This window comes from Astatotilapia calliptera, chromosome 3, assembly GCF_900246225.1.
Source record: "Astatotilapia calliptera chromosome 3, fAstCal1.2, whole genome shotgun sequence".
NCBI lineage: Eukaryota > Metazoa > Chordata > Actinopteri > Cichliformes > Cichlidae > Astatotilapia > Astatotilapia calliptera.
The window spans coordinates 22,741,883-22,755,260 of NC_039304.1; the positions used below are offsets into that span (position 1 = coordinate 22,741,883).

The window sequence follows — 13,378 nt, forward strand, 5'->3', positions numbered from 1 at the left end:
TGAGTGTCCTTGCAAAGAAAGGCGGCTATATTGGTCGCTGATTTGTTTTTGTTTTGTTTTTGAATGTCAGAAATGTATATTTGTGAATGTGGAGATGTTATATTGGTTTCACTGGTAAAAATAAGTAATTGAAATGGGTATATATTTGGTTTTTGTTGCCTAAGTTGCCTAATAATTATGCACAGTTATAGTCACCTGCACACACAGATATCCCCCTAAAATAGCTAAAACTAAAAACAAACTAAAAACTACTTCCAAAAACATTCAGCTTTGATATTAATGAGTTTTTTGGGTTCATTGAGAACATGGTTGTTGTTCAATAATAAAATTATTCCTCAAAAATACAACTTGCCTAATAATTCTGCACTCCCTGTAAAGCCGGTCGGAGCAGGCACGCTTTGTTTTGCGTAACTATTTTTAAATCCCGGTAGCACTGCAACCACGTAAGCTAGTGCAATATTTTTTTTTGCATATGAAACCGGAGGAGTTGTACTTACATCTTATGCCATCAGCTTGTCCTAGGTCACAGTTTCCTTCCACATATAGCTTTGCAAAAACTGCATAAAAAGCGCTTGCAGGAACAAAAACATAATATTCCAGAAACAGCTTTGCCGATCCGATCAGCTGTTTGTAACACTTCCTACAGATGTCAGCGCAAACTATTGCATGTCCTCCATGTCCTGCCCGAAACCGGAAGTGACGTCATTTTGCCGAAATGTAGTTTTTTACCATCAAGGCCTTATGAGCTTATACTGGTGTTTTTAAAAGTTATGTTTGACTTTATGACTTTCTGTGTCATTTCTGGGATGCTTAGGACTCATATTGCACTGCTGGAAATAGTTTATTTTGATGCATACGTTGTTTTTATTGCAGGTTTGCATTACAATATTTATTTTCATTTTTCCTGCAGTGTATAAAAATTGATGTATTTCAAAAATAAAACTATGAAGACACTTAAAATAAATTTCCTGTGGTAGGAAACTATTTTGTGCAACTTTTTTGTATTTACAGTTTTGAGGGATAAGCCTCTTAAATTTCTCTAACTAGAAATATATGTTAAAAAAACAAAAATGATTTACATTTTTTTGTAGTTTATTGCACCTTTTTGCAATGTATGTAATTACTATGCACTTAATGCATACATATTGTTACAATTTGGGCTATAATGGTTGTATTGATGTATATCAACTTGAAATGCTCCCAAAAATGGTACTACAACATGTAAAATATAATATAAGCTCTGGCGGACTTGGTGCTATGGTAGGTCTTAACCCTTTAAAACCGGTCAGAGCGGGCACACTCTGTTTTGCGTAACTAGTTTTAAATCCCGGTAGCACTGCAACCACGTGAGCTAGCGCAATAATTTTTTTTGCATATGAAACCGGAGGAGTTGTACTTACATCCTATGCCATCAGCTTGTCCTAGTCCACAGTTTCCTTCCACATATAGCTTTGCAAAAACTGCATAAAAACCGCTTGCAGCAACAAAAACATAATATTCCAGAAACACGCTTTGCCGATCCGATCAGCTGTTCGTAACACTTCCTACGTCCATCAGCACGAACTATCGCATGTCCGCCATGACCTGCCTGAAACCGGAAGTGATGTCATTTTGCGGAAATGTAGTTTTTTACCATCAAGGCCTCATGAGCTTATGCTGGTGTTTTTAAAAGTTATGTTTGACTTTATGACTTTCTGTGTCGACTCTCCACCATTTGACCCTAGAACCGAAGAAGCTTCTTGGGTGAGAGGTGAAACGTCTTCAAGCAACTTCAAGAAGTCCAGACTCTTTTATTTCCAAGCTCGTTAAGCTTCAATGACCCGGATGACTGAGAACCTTCAAAGACAGACAAACTGGTCAGAATTGCTTTGCATCACTTATTTGGGAATATTACTCTGGCGGGGCGTGATCACTGGTGACACAGCAGGGAAGGCAGATGCACCTGTGCTGCATCACAATCATGCCGCGCTAGCTGTGTAAGGTTCTGTGTTTGTGGTTGTTGTTGTTGATGTGTGTGGCTGGCAGTGGCATAGCTGCAGCTGAGTGCGTACAGCAAGAATGCACACCCGAGTCTGCTGTGGCTTTCACATGAAGTTCATAAGAAACACACGCAACAAAAAGTAAAATTCATGTGCATGCAGTCTACATGTGTTTTACACAGATAAACCACACTTAGTTTCAGTTTGCTAGCATTTTCACTCGTCTGTCACATTCACATGACATGACACTGTGCAGCATTTACAGCAATTCAGGTATTTGAGTACCTTCATTATTGTAACTTTAAGTTTAAATTCTAGTTAAGTCTGAATCTAAAATCTAGTTCTAAATCCTGGTGTTATTTGTCTCTCAGAAACAGTTCATAACTTCAACTCATTCATGTCACCTAAAAGGTAAACCTGTTTCTCCATCACCTGTTCAGCTCTGATGATTCAGTAAGGACATCTCCTGGTTTCATCTTCATGTTTCCCTCTCACCACATATCCAAACCGATATCATGACCAGCAGTTTTACATCTGTGGCTCCAGCAAACATCAGCTGATACTAGAAATTAATATTAAATAAATTCTAACAACAGATGATCAAGCTTAAATGTGCTGCTGTTGTTTAGCGCGACATCCGCCTGTTTCCTGTTTCTGGCGCAAAGTGGGCGATAAACAAACAAGAGAGAAAAGCCGATCAGCTGATCATTGATCAGTTTCATGATTGAATGAGAGAAGAAGAGACAGCTGACAGCATAAAGACAGAATAACTCCACCTTTGTGTCTTTTTCCATCCTAGCTGAAGTACGGGACAAACTGTGTTCCTTTTCAGCTCAATACGAAACGCGTAATATTTCTCTCCATTTTTACGGGTCAGTTGGCAACTCTACTAACTAACTTTATGAATAAAATAAAGTTCACTATCAGTAACATCATAGCACCCACCCAGTTGTATATAAACTCCGTCATGCTAGCTAGTACGCAGTAGGAGTTATTGTAACTGACTGTAAAAAGTCAGCACAACGAAAATAAACTCCACCTAAACTTGGTTTATATCTGATCCAGATAGACTGCAGGTCATAACTTCTTACCTGAAGTTCAGTTCACCGCCTCGGGTCTCTGCTCCTCCTGCCTCCCCTTTCCCTTACCCACCTGCTGGCCTCTGTGGAAGCTCCGCCATAGCCACCACCAAACAACTGAGTTATTTCTACACATCTGCCAGCATCTGGCCAATCCATCACCTTTCATTGTTTATACCGTTACAAAAAAAAAAAAAATCATCGGCCCATAAAAATGAAAAATCACCATTGGCCCACTGGGCCAGTCCCAGCTATGGTCATGCCATCAGTTAACCCTTCGCATGCCAGCTGTGGCACGCATGCCCAGAGTTGCCGCCCCCCTGATATAAACCCAAATTCAGCCACAGCTATAAAATCTTAAAAGCAGCTCTTATATTGTGCTTAAATTGAAGTAAAGAATAAAAAATAAAATAATAATTCAAGGCACATCAAGTGGGAAGGAGTCCACAGGTCAATTTAAGAAGGAACAAATGAAAGACAGCATTACAGAAACTCACTCAGAGCTAATGTGAAGAGTGGAACCAGCACATGATACAATGCAACAAATTTTTGCAACAATATCTACTGCCTCACTTGTACGTATGGAAGCGAAGTGATAAAAGGACACTACGGTTTCATCTGGATCCAGGGATAGTTTATGGACCTTGTTGGTGAAGGCAGTTTTAGATGTGATGTGGTGTGTCCCCCACAAGAGGCACTAGGATGCTGGTGAGCTTCTTGGCAATATTTTAGGTTGCTGAGTTTATGCTGCTAACAATGGTTCTTTTGCCATCAGAATTATTGTGTAAAGACAAAGAAAGATGCTCAACAGATTTACTTTACCAAATGGACCATCCCAGCCTTGCCGTATTGGTCTATTTGATTCACCTTTGCTTTTATTGTTTATTTTATTTTCACTTGTTAAATACGGGACAGACTTGACTGGGGAAAAGAAAGGGGAGAAAGAAAGAGGGAAAGGAAAAGAGCGGGGAAGAGGGACGGTGATAAAGGGCAAAAACCAAAAACCAACAAAATCAGAATCAGAATCAGAATACTTTATTGATCCCTGGGGGAAATTATTTTTTGTTACAGTGCTCCATTTTAAACCAACATTAAGACAAGACAGACAATACACTAACTAAGAATAGTACAATATATACATATATATACATACATACATACATACATAAGTCACTCATAAATAAATAGTTGGAAAAGAAACATGTGTAGTTGTAGCAGCAAACAGTGTGTTAAGTGGATGCGTTGTACAGGGAGATGGCCACAGGCAGGAATGATTTCCTGTGTCGTTCAGTGGTGCTTTTTGGTAATCTCAGTCTCTCACTGAACGTGCTCCTGTGACTGACCAGCATGTCATGGAGTGGGTGGGAGGTGTTATCCAACATTGTCTTTATCTTGGACAGCATCCGCCTCTCCGACACCACCTTGAGGGAGTCCAGCTCCATCCCCACAACATTGCTGGCCTTACGGATCAGTTTATTAAGTCTGTTGGCATCTGCGACCCTCAGCCTGCTCCCCCAGCATGCAACAGCATAGAGGATCGCACTGGCCACAACAGACTCATAGAAAATCCTCAGCATTTTCTGGCAGATGTTGAAGGACCTCAGTCGCCTCAAAAAATAGAGACGACTCTGGCCCTTCCTGTAAAGTGCTGTGGTGTTTTTAGCCCAGTCCAGTTTATTGTCAATGTGTACTCCAAGGTATTTATAGTCCTCCACAATGTCAACACTGACCCCCTGAATTGAAACAGGGGTCAAGTGTTTCCTGTCTTCCTGAAGTCCACGATCAGTTCCTTGGTCTTTGCCACGTTGAGCTGCAGATGATTCTGCTCACACCACGTGACAAAGGAGTCGACCACAGCCCGGTACTCTGTCTCATCATCCCTGCTGATGCATCCAACCACCGAAGAGTCATCAGAAAACTTCTGAAGATGGCAGGTCTCTGTGCAGTGGCTGAAGTCTGTGGTGTAGAGGGTGAAGAGGAAGGGGGAGAGGACAGTCCCCTGTGGTGCCCCTGTGTTGCTGATCACCTTGTCAGACACACACTGTGGGAGACGTACATATTGTGGTCTTCCTGTCAGGTAATCAACAATCCAGGACACCAGAGAAGCATCCACCTGCATCGCTGCTAACTTATCAACCAGGAGGGTCGGCCTGATGGTGTTGAAAGCACTGGAAAAGTAAAAAACATGACCCTCACAGTGCTCGCCGGCTGGTCCAGATGGGTGTAGACACGATTGAGCAGGTAGATGATGGCGTCCTCAGTTCCGAGACGAGGCTGATAAGCGAACTGAAGGGGATCCAGGTGTGGTCTTACTATGGGTCGCAGCTGGTCCAGGATGAGCCTTTCCAGGGTCTTCATGATGTGGGAGGTCAATGCCACGGGCCTGTAATCCTGGGGGCCACTGGGACGTGGCGTCTTTGGTACAGGGACGAGGCATGATGTCTTCCACATCACCGGGACCCTCTGCAGACTCAGACTCAGCATAAACAGTTTATGAAAGACTCCACACAGCTGGGGGCACAGGTCTTGAGGACAAGGGGACTCACTCCATCTGGTCCAGCAGACTTGCCTGAGTGAAGTCTCCTCATTTGCATCTCAACCTGGTATTGAGTGAAGGTGATGGGTGGGGGAGGGGTGTCAGGAATCTCACAGGAGGCAACATGTGAAGAGAGAGGCTGGCACAGTGGTGTGGCTCTCGATTCCAGGCTGACTACAGGTGAGGTTGTGGGGGTGGGAGCAGACACTGTGGTGTCGAATCTATTGAAAAACAGATTCAACTCATTGGCTCTATTCTCACCTCCCTCAGTTCCCCTGCTGTTGGTTGGCCTGAATCCAGTGATGGTCTTCATGCCCCTCCACACCTCTCTCATGCTGTTCTGCTGGAGTTTCCACTCCAGCTTCCTCCTGTAATTGTCCTTAGCCTCTCTGATCTTGTCCTTTAGTAACACCTGGATCTTCCTCACCTCCTCTTTGTTGCCCCCTCTGAAAGCCCTCTTCTTGTTGTTGAGGAGGGCTTTGATGTCCTTAGTCACCCACGGCTTGTTATTTGGGTAACAATGAACAGTCTGAGCTGGAACAATGGAGTCGGTGCAGAAAGTTATGTAGTCTGTGATACACTCAGTAAGCCCATTGATGTCCTCGGCGTGAGGCTCACAGAGTGTTTCCCAGTCGGTCACCTCGAAACAGCCCTGTAGTTCTGCTAAGGCCTCCTCTGACCACCTCCTGACAGTCCTGGTGGTCACAGGTTCCCTCCTCACAATTGGCACATAGTGGGGGGTGAGGTGAATCAGGTTATGATCTGACCTACCAAGTGGGGGGAGGGAGGAGGAGCTGTATGCATCCTTGACGTTAGCATACAGTAAGTCTAAAGTTTTCTCTCCCCTGGTGGGACAGTCCACATATTGTTTGAATGTTGATAGTGTATTGTCCAGTGATACATGGTTGAAGTCACCCGAGATCACAATAAAGGCACTCGGGTGCTGAGTCTGTACCGAGCTATGGCAGAGTGGATAGTGTCACATGCAGCTGTGGGGTTAGCAGAGGGGGGAACATAAACAGCCACCAAGATGACGTGAGAGAATTCCCTGGGTAAATAATACGGCCTGAGTCCAACAGCACACAGTTCAGTGTCCGGGCAACAAATCCTTTCTTTGATTGTTATGTTGGCAGGGTTACACCACCGGTTGTTAACTAAAACAGCAAGCCCACCTCCTTTCCGCTTTCCGATGCTGTCCCTGTCCGCCCGAACAGTGTGGAAGCCTTCCACGGAAGCATTCTCATCGGGAATGTCCTGGTGCAGCCATGATTCGGTGAAACACATCAGGCTACACTCTCGGTATTCCCTCTGACTCCGTACCAGTGCTGAGAGCTCGTCGATTTTAATTGCCAACGATCGCACATTACCCATCACGATAGACGGCAGACACGGTTTAAACCTCCTCCTCGCTTCGAGCCTCCGCTGTCTCACCGTCACCTTTTTTCTTCTCTTCTGTCCTTGACCTCTGCATCCCCGATGTGTTTTCCTCCAAATTTCAGCTGGTACTTCTGCGGGCCTGGCCAGCGAACTAGGCCGGCATCAGGGCGATCAGCTGATCTCTGGAGTAAACAGTCCGTGCATGTAGGAGATGTGCCGCGGTCCCGTTCCTTGATAAAAGTAACAGTTCCACGGCCACCAGAAGAACAAAAACTCTCTCAATCCACATGATTGAGTAAGAGATAGAAAATGGAGGAAAATACAAGTCAGAAAAAAAAAGAATACGTAAGAAAAAAAAGCTAAACTAAGAGAAAAGCAGGAGCGACTGTAATAGGCTGCACGCTGGTTGGCGCATGCGCACTGAAAAAAACAAAAACAAAAACAAACTATGTGGAGTTTTGTTTGATTCTCAGTTGTGTTTAGACAACAGTGCACCTCCCCGTCATCAGCTGGTGATATGGTGATTTACGGTGTTTTGGTGTTTGCTCAGGGATTTGAAGGGCTTCTTTTCTTGTGTTGTGAGGTTAGATGGAGGATTTTTAATTTTTTTTGCATTAGAGAGGGTGGCCGAAATCTTTATCCTGATAGCTCTGCTACAGGTTGTGTTCATTTGTTAGTTCCTATCCTAATCGCTGTTGCTGCTGCTGGGGCAGACCCAAGCGCAGACAGAGGCAAGGAGACAAAGCTGGACTTAACGAAAAGCCAACCTTTATTTAGGGCTGAAAATTCACAAAAATGCAAAACTGAGGGAAAACCTGAACATAAACTGGGAAACTATGACTAGGACTCACAGTGAATTTATACTACGATTAACCAAGATAACAACTGTGAGTTACTGTGATCTGACTGGGAAACTGTGACAATGGGTAGGAGAGATAACACAGATGACGCAACACTGAGCACAGGAAGACTGAGGACTTAAATACACACATGAGATGATCAGGGGAAGTGGAGACACATGAGGACACAGCTGGAATGAAACATAATGACACAGGGAGAGTAAAACTAACCACACGAACACAGAACATAAGACCCTTTTCAAAATAAAATAGAGAACATGAAGACTTATACACAACAACAAAAGCTTAACAGACCTAAAACACATGAGACTGGACAAGGAACCAAACACAGAAACCAAGGAGACAGATGATAAAAAATCACTAACCTCAATCTCCACTAAACCCTAAATAAGAATAACACACAAACTTATAACCAAACTAACATGAAAACTTGTGACACTATGGGCAGCTATTGTAAGGAAATAGCAACATTGAGTCCTTTGGCCAGCACCTTCTTTTCAGGTTCAGTGAGGTTCCTGTCTGAAAAGTTCTTCACCCATTCATTCTGACTGTCCTTGGCTGTGGTGTCTTCCTGTTTTTGCCTCTACTGTCTAGGCATCAACTGGGAATATAAGTTTTTGTTTTAAATGTATGGAATTTTAAATCCTGTCTTTGAGATTTGTCATTTGTTTGTCTTTTGGTATTTCCATATTCAGTTCCTGTCTGTCTTTTTGTTTGCATTAGTGGTGTCTTGGTTTTGTATATATGTAATATTTGTGGAGTTTCTTATTTAAGTTTTATACATTGTTCATTCTTCTCTGTGTGTTTTGTTCTGTGTGTTTTCTCCTCTTATTTTATTTAGTTCCCAGCGGCTTTCTTAAAAGATTGCATTTTTAAACTTTCTGATGGTTTCCTGTGGTTTTCCTTTAGTTACTTTCTGCTTGGTGGTTTGTTGACCTTAATAATTAGGTGCTTCTGTGAGTGCAAGCAAGAGCACTCCTTTAATCTTTGTATGAGTACAATGTGAATAGCAACATATCAGTTGAAAAATATGCTTTGCAGGTGTTATTTTGGTCTTTTTGTGATAATGTGAGCGCATTTTGCAGAAATCAGTAATTACAATAAATATAACTTGGTGAAAACTTTATTGCAAGATATATTGATATACATGATTTAACTCTGTGTTGGAGCGTTATCTTTAAAAGGATTTTCAGAGTGCGTATTAAACATATCTAGTCTGTCTTGGTTCTGTTTCTTTAATGACTGACTGGTCAGAATTGCTTTGCTCAGTTAGAATTGCTCAGGACTGCATCACTTATTTGTAAATATAACCAAACGTGTTTTAGATTTCATCGTTTCAGCAGTCAAACAGTTTGTTTTGCTGAAGGATCAAGTTTAAAATGACGCTAATGATGAATGTAAAAACATAAAATATGGAAACACTTCACTTGTCGATTAAGATTTCAGTTAAAAAAATATAGATGTCTCTATGAATTGGCAACCAAACCATGTGGCTGTCACAGTTTTGTGAGGTGTTCCTTTAAGTAAATAAGAGACACAAAAAGTAACAGTGTACGTAGGTAACATACATGCATCACGCAGGTGTTTCGCTCAGAAAAACCACACTGAGTTTCACATTGCTAGTGTTCTCTCACTTCCGTCACATTAACATGACAAGAGACCAGTGAAACCACAGCGCTGTTGGCTGATGAAACTGTGCAGCAGTGATAGCAGTTCAGGTATTTGAGTCCCTTCATTATTGTCACTTTTAGTTTAGATTCTAGTCAGGTCTAAATCTAAAATCTAAATCTAAATTGATCAGTAATCAGCAGTTACACATCAATATAACTATTAATAACTATATTGTATTGACAAGCCTGATAAACTGCTCTGACTTTACTTTATATATGTTACAGATGAATGGTGTCCTAAAGGCTAATCTTTTATTTTTATATAAGTGTTACTGTGGTGACTTTTTCATAATTCATCTCCATAATTGTATATATATATATATATATATATATATATATATATATATATACATGCAGATTTTTATGAATTTTACAATGCTTCTTTATACTGAATGAGTTTTGCCCTTACTATCTTCTGCCTGCCCACTGGATGTGACAGCTGTGTGGACTATATGCTCTCTGATCAGAAGTGAACAGCATGCATTTCTGTGAAATCTTTCAGCTTTACAACTTCAGCAGATGTGAACAGAAACTGAATGTGGGCAGAAGGAAAACTCAAAAGTGACTTTTAAAAACTTTTTTTCTTTTTCTAACTCTTCAAAGCTACATCATGATCACAAGGTAGGATGCTCCAGTGTTTTATTCTGAATACCTGGTTGTTTTTTTTTACGCATGGTTTGGTTAAATTAACACTGTTTATAAATGAGGTGCTTCAAAACCATTGTACAGGTCAGCCATTGATTTATTTTTAAATGCTCTACTTTCCACTTCTATAAAGGTTTCTTTCTGTGAGTTTTACTGTTATCAGACACCACTGAAAGTTAGAATCCCCTCCAAACAGCTGCTGGGGATTCTGCATCTGATGTTGTGCTGCGTTGTAGCCCCTCTGATGCTTATTGAATATCCTGTTGATAATTTCCACCTGTTTATATTTGATTGTAAATTTACAGCTACTTCTAGAGTATATCTACTAGCTTGCATGCTTTTGCGCTCTTTTGTCTCCTTTACTGTGGCCACAGAGCAAAAAATCGAACAGTGGTAGCACAGTCATTTAGTGGTTGACCGCTATAGATCTAAAGATAGGTGAACTGCAGCTTGTGAATGTCAGAGAGGAAAGCTGTGAACAAGTTTTGAGTGCTCTTAGTAATTTATCTGTGATTAACACAGAGTAATTTGGTCTGTATTATTATTATTATTATTATTATTATTATATTATATTATTATTATTATTATTATTATTATTACTTGACATATACACAGTATGTGGACACAGTCTTGTGCTTCATGATATTTAAAAAATATGTGCTTCCTGTTCAGTATCAATCAAAGTACAGCTGCTGCTAACACATATGGATCAGGCAGGTCTGACTTTTCTTCTGTTTCTTATATAAACAGTTTAAGTGTCTCACTTTACATCATGTTCTTCCTGTTTGTAAACTGCTGTGAGTGCTGCAACACCCAGTCTGTAGTCACTATTTAATATTCAAGCAGAATAGAATGAATACCTGAATTATCAACTGCCTTTTTCCTCACATCTATTAATGAATCATATCATTAATTATGTCCATTTGCAGATTAACTTAAAGTATAAGAATCCTGCAGTAGCCCTGGTTCACAACTGTTACTGCAAAACAGTTCAATAGCTGTCAGTTATGACATTACAGAGCTTTACAGCGTTATCTGCTAACACAGGGCAGGACGGCAGGATGGTGTAGATGTGTCTCATTTATGTACCTTTTTTTTTTTTCGGACCATAAGGCATACTGTCGATGAACAGGTCAGTTTTCATACATAAGGTGCACAGAATGATAAGGCGCATTAAGCGAAACAAAACAGTCAGATAAGTCAAACTTTACTCAACTCATTCTTCTTAATTCCTCCAATTCTGTACCATTGATTCAATAATGATGAATTTTCTCACAGCTGCTCTATTCCCATGTTGTTGCAGTATATTAATGACTAACCTCATATTGTGGATGGATTATCTCAGTTGTTCTTCTGACTGAAGTTTGGTCTGTTTACAGCATCCTGCCATGCGACTGCATTTGTCCCTAACCATCGGGAAACCTCAAGTTAACTTTTATAGAGTGGAAAAAAGTTAGAATTCATCCTCGAGCTTTAGTGTTTATCTTATGCTTACGTAGCTGTTTTGCTAGCGATCACATAGGACATCAATATATACCAGCTAGCCCATCTTCAGTAACCCTACCAACGTCACTGCTGTTTAGTTTCCTGTCTTAATTTATGTTGGAAGTGATAACAGAGTTGTACGTTTTAGTTTTTTCAGAAATCTCTCAGTCAGAACATGGCATCCGGTCTTAAGTCTGACGTCATTAGCCATGTCTGGGTCCAAACTCTGCTGCAGATCCCAAAGCCAAACCATCATTGCCGAGAGAGGCTGACAATGATCACTGACTGTTTGTTGAGATTAAACAGAACAAGATACAAAGTATTAAAACAAGTTAAAAACACAACAGCCTTATTAAACGGAGAATAGTTTGGGCCCGAAAGCAAGATTCATCACGTCTTCACTTAAAGTCTAGATATCATGTTTTGGTGGAAGCTAGCGAGCTAACTTCCTGCTAACTACTAACATCTAGTTTGTGAAACAAAGAAATCCCTCGCAGTTTAACCATCACAGGTAGTTTTTTCCTGTGCCTGTGTTCACGACAAAGCTCAGAACCACAGAGTAAGATTATTTATAGCTCTGTGCTGAGGCTGAGCTGCAAGATCAGACTGCACATCTGACAGTGTGATGTTAAAAAGCTGGAAATCAGATCAACCGCCAACTAAAAGTCAGCTGAAATAGACTCTACAGTAATTAGAAAGCAGGCTACATTATGAGTTTTAGTACTGCTAATTAGAGCCGTCCTTTTAAAATGATGCCATCAAAGTTCACTCCACTGCTGAAAAACAGATAGTGACCTCAGTCTCACAGGGGTTATAAATGACACACTGTTCCTTTTGCTTCTGTCATCTAGAGCGGGTCAGCTACTAATACAAGGTTGCTGGTTCAATCCCTGGCTGCTCCAGGCTTCATGTTCCAGTATCCTTGGGCAAGATACTGGTCCAGAGTTGCTCCTGATGCTTTCATCATTGTGTCAATGTTAGACTGAAAACACTTTGCAACACAGTTACACGACTAAGCATGTAGTAGACACACAGTTCTACATGTGGATGTCACACGTTTTATGGATGTAATAGGTTGCAGTAAACTGCAGTGCCAGCAGAGGGAGACATTTTATTTCAAGCCAACATGAAAACAGTCATGGAAAACATTTAAAGAAACATTATTAACAGATTTAGATCTGCCGCCTAGCTCAATCATTTCTGGCATCTGGTATGTACTTCATACCTTCCTTGGTCATTTGCAACTGTGTCTGAATAATTGAGACTTGCTGTATAAAGTTTTTTGAGTCCTCAGGTAGAATAGAGCAGAGTTTTATAAGAACCAATGCATTTACCATTTACATTTGACTTGTAGCCTGAGTCATTATGACATGCAATGTGGACTGATTGTTGTACAGCCATCTCTGCTAGACTTGAGCACCCAAAATGCTTAATGTACAGAATTTAATGAGCAGGCTTCAAAATGTTTAACTTATTTAGACTAATTTCATTAATAATCCATTTTCCAGTTCCATTTACTCCAATATTTTAAAAACCATAACACTGGTTCACAGACCCATGATCATGACAATAACTCCAGGACCCTTGGTACACTGTTCACTTTACATCAAGGACATGCTGGCAGGTGAGAGTGGAGTGGGATCTCAAATTTAATTTACATTAACTGTGATTTCTCTTTCTTCAAAGTAGAACATCTGTGGATGAGAGAGCTGCAGGACTGTGATGATGGGGAATACTTTGCTGGCAT

At 40.9% G+C, this 13,378-nt stretch overlaps 1 long non-coding RNA gene across 1 annotated transcript; it reads left to right on the forward strand.

Annotated features, from left to right (window-relative positions):
• The first annotated feature begins 9,500 nt into the window (after window positions 1–9,500).
• LOC113018970 (uncharacterized) lies at window positions 9,501–13,378 on the forward strand. The gene is made up of 3 exons (XR_003271895.1): window positions 9,501–9,549; window positions 10,004–10,122; window positions 13,321–13,378. It is a non-coding gene; the product is annotated as an uncharacterized LOC113018970 (long non-coding RNA).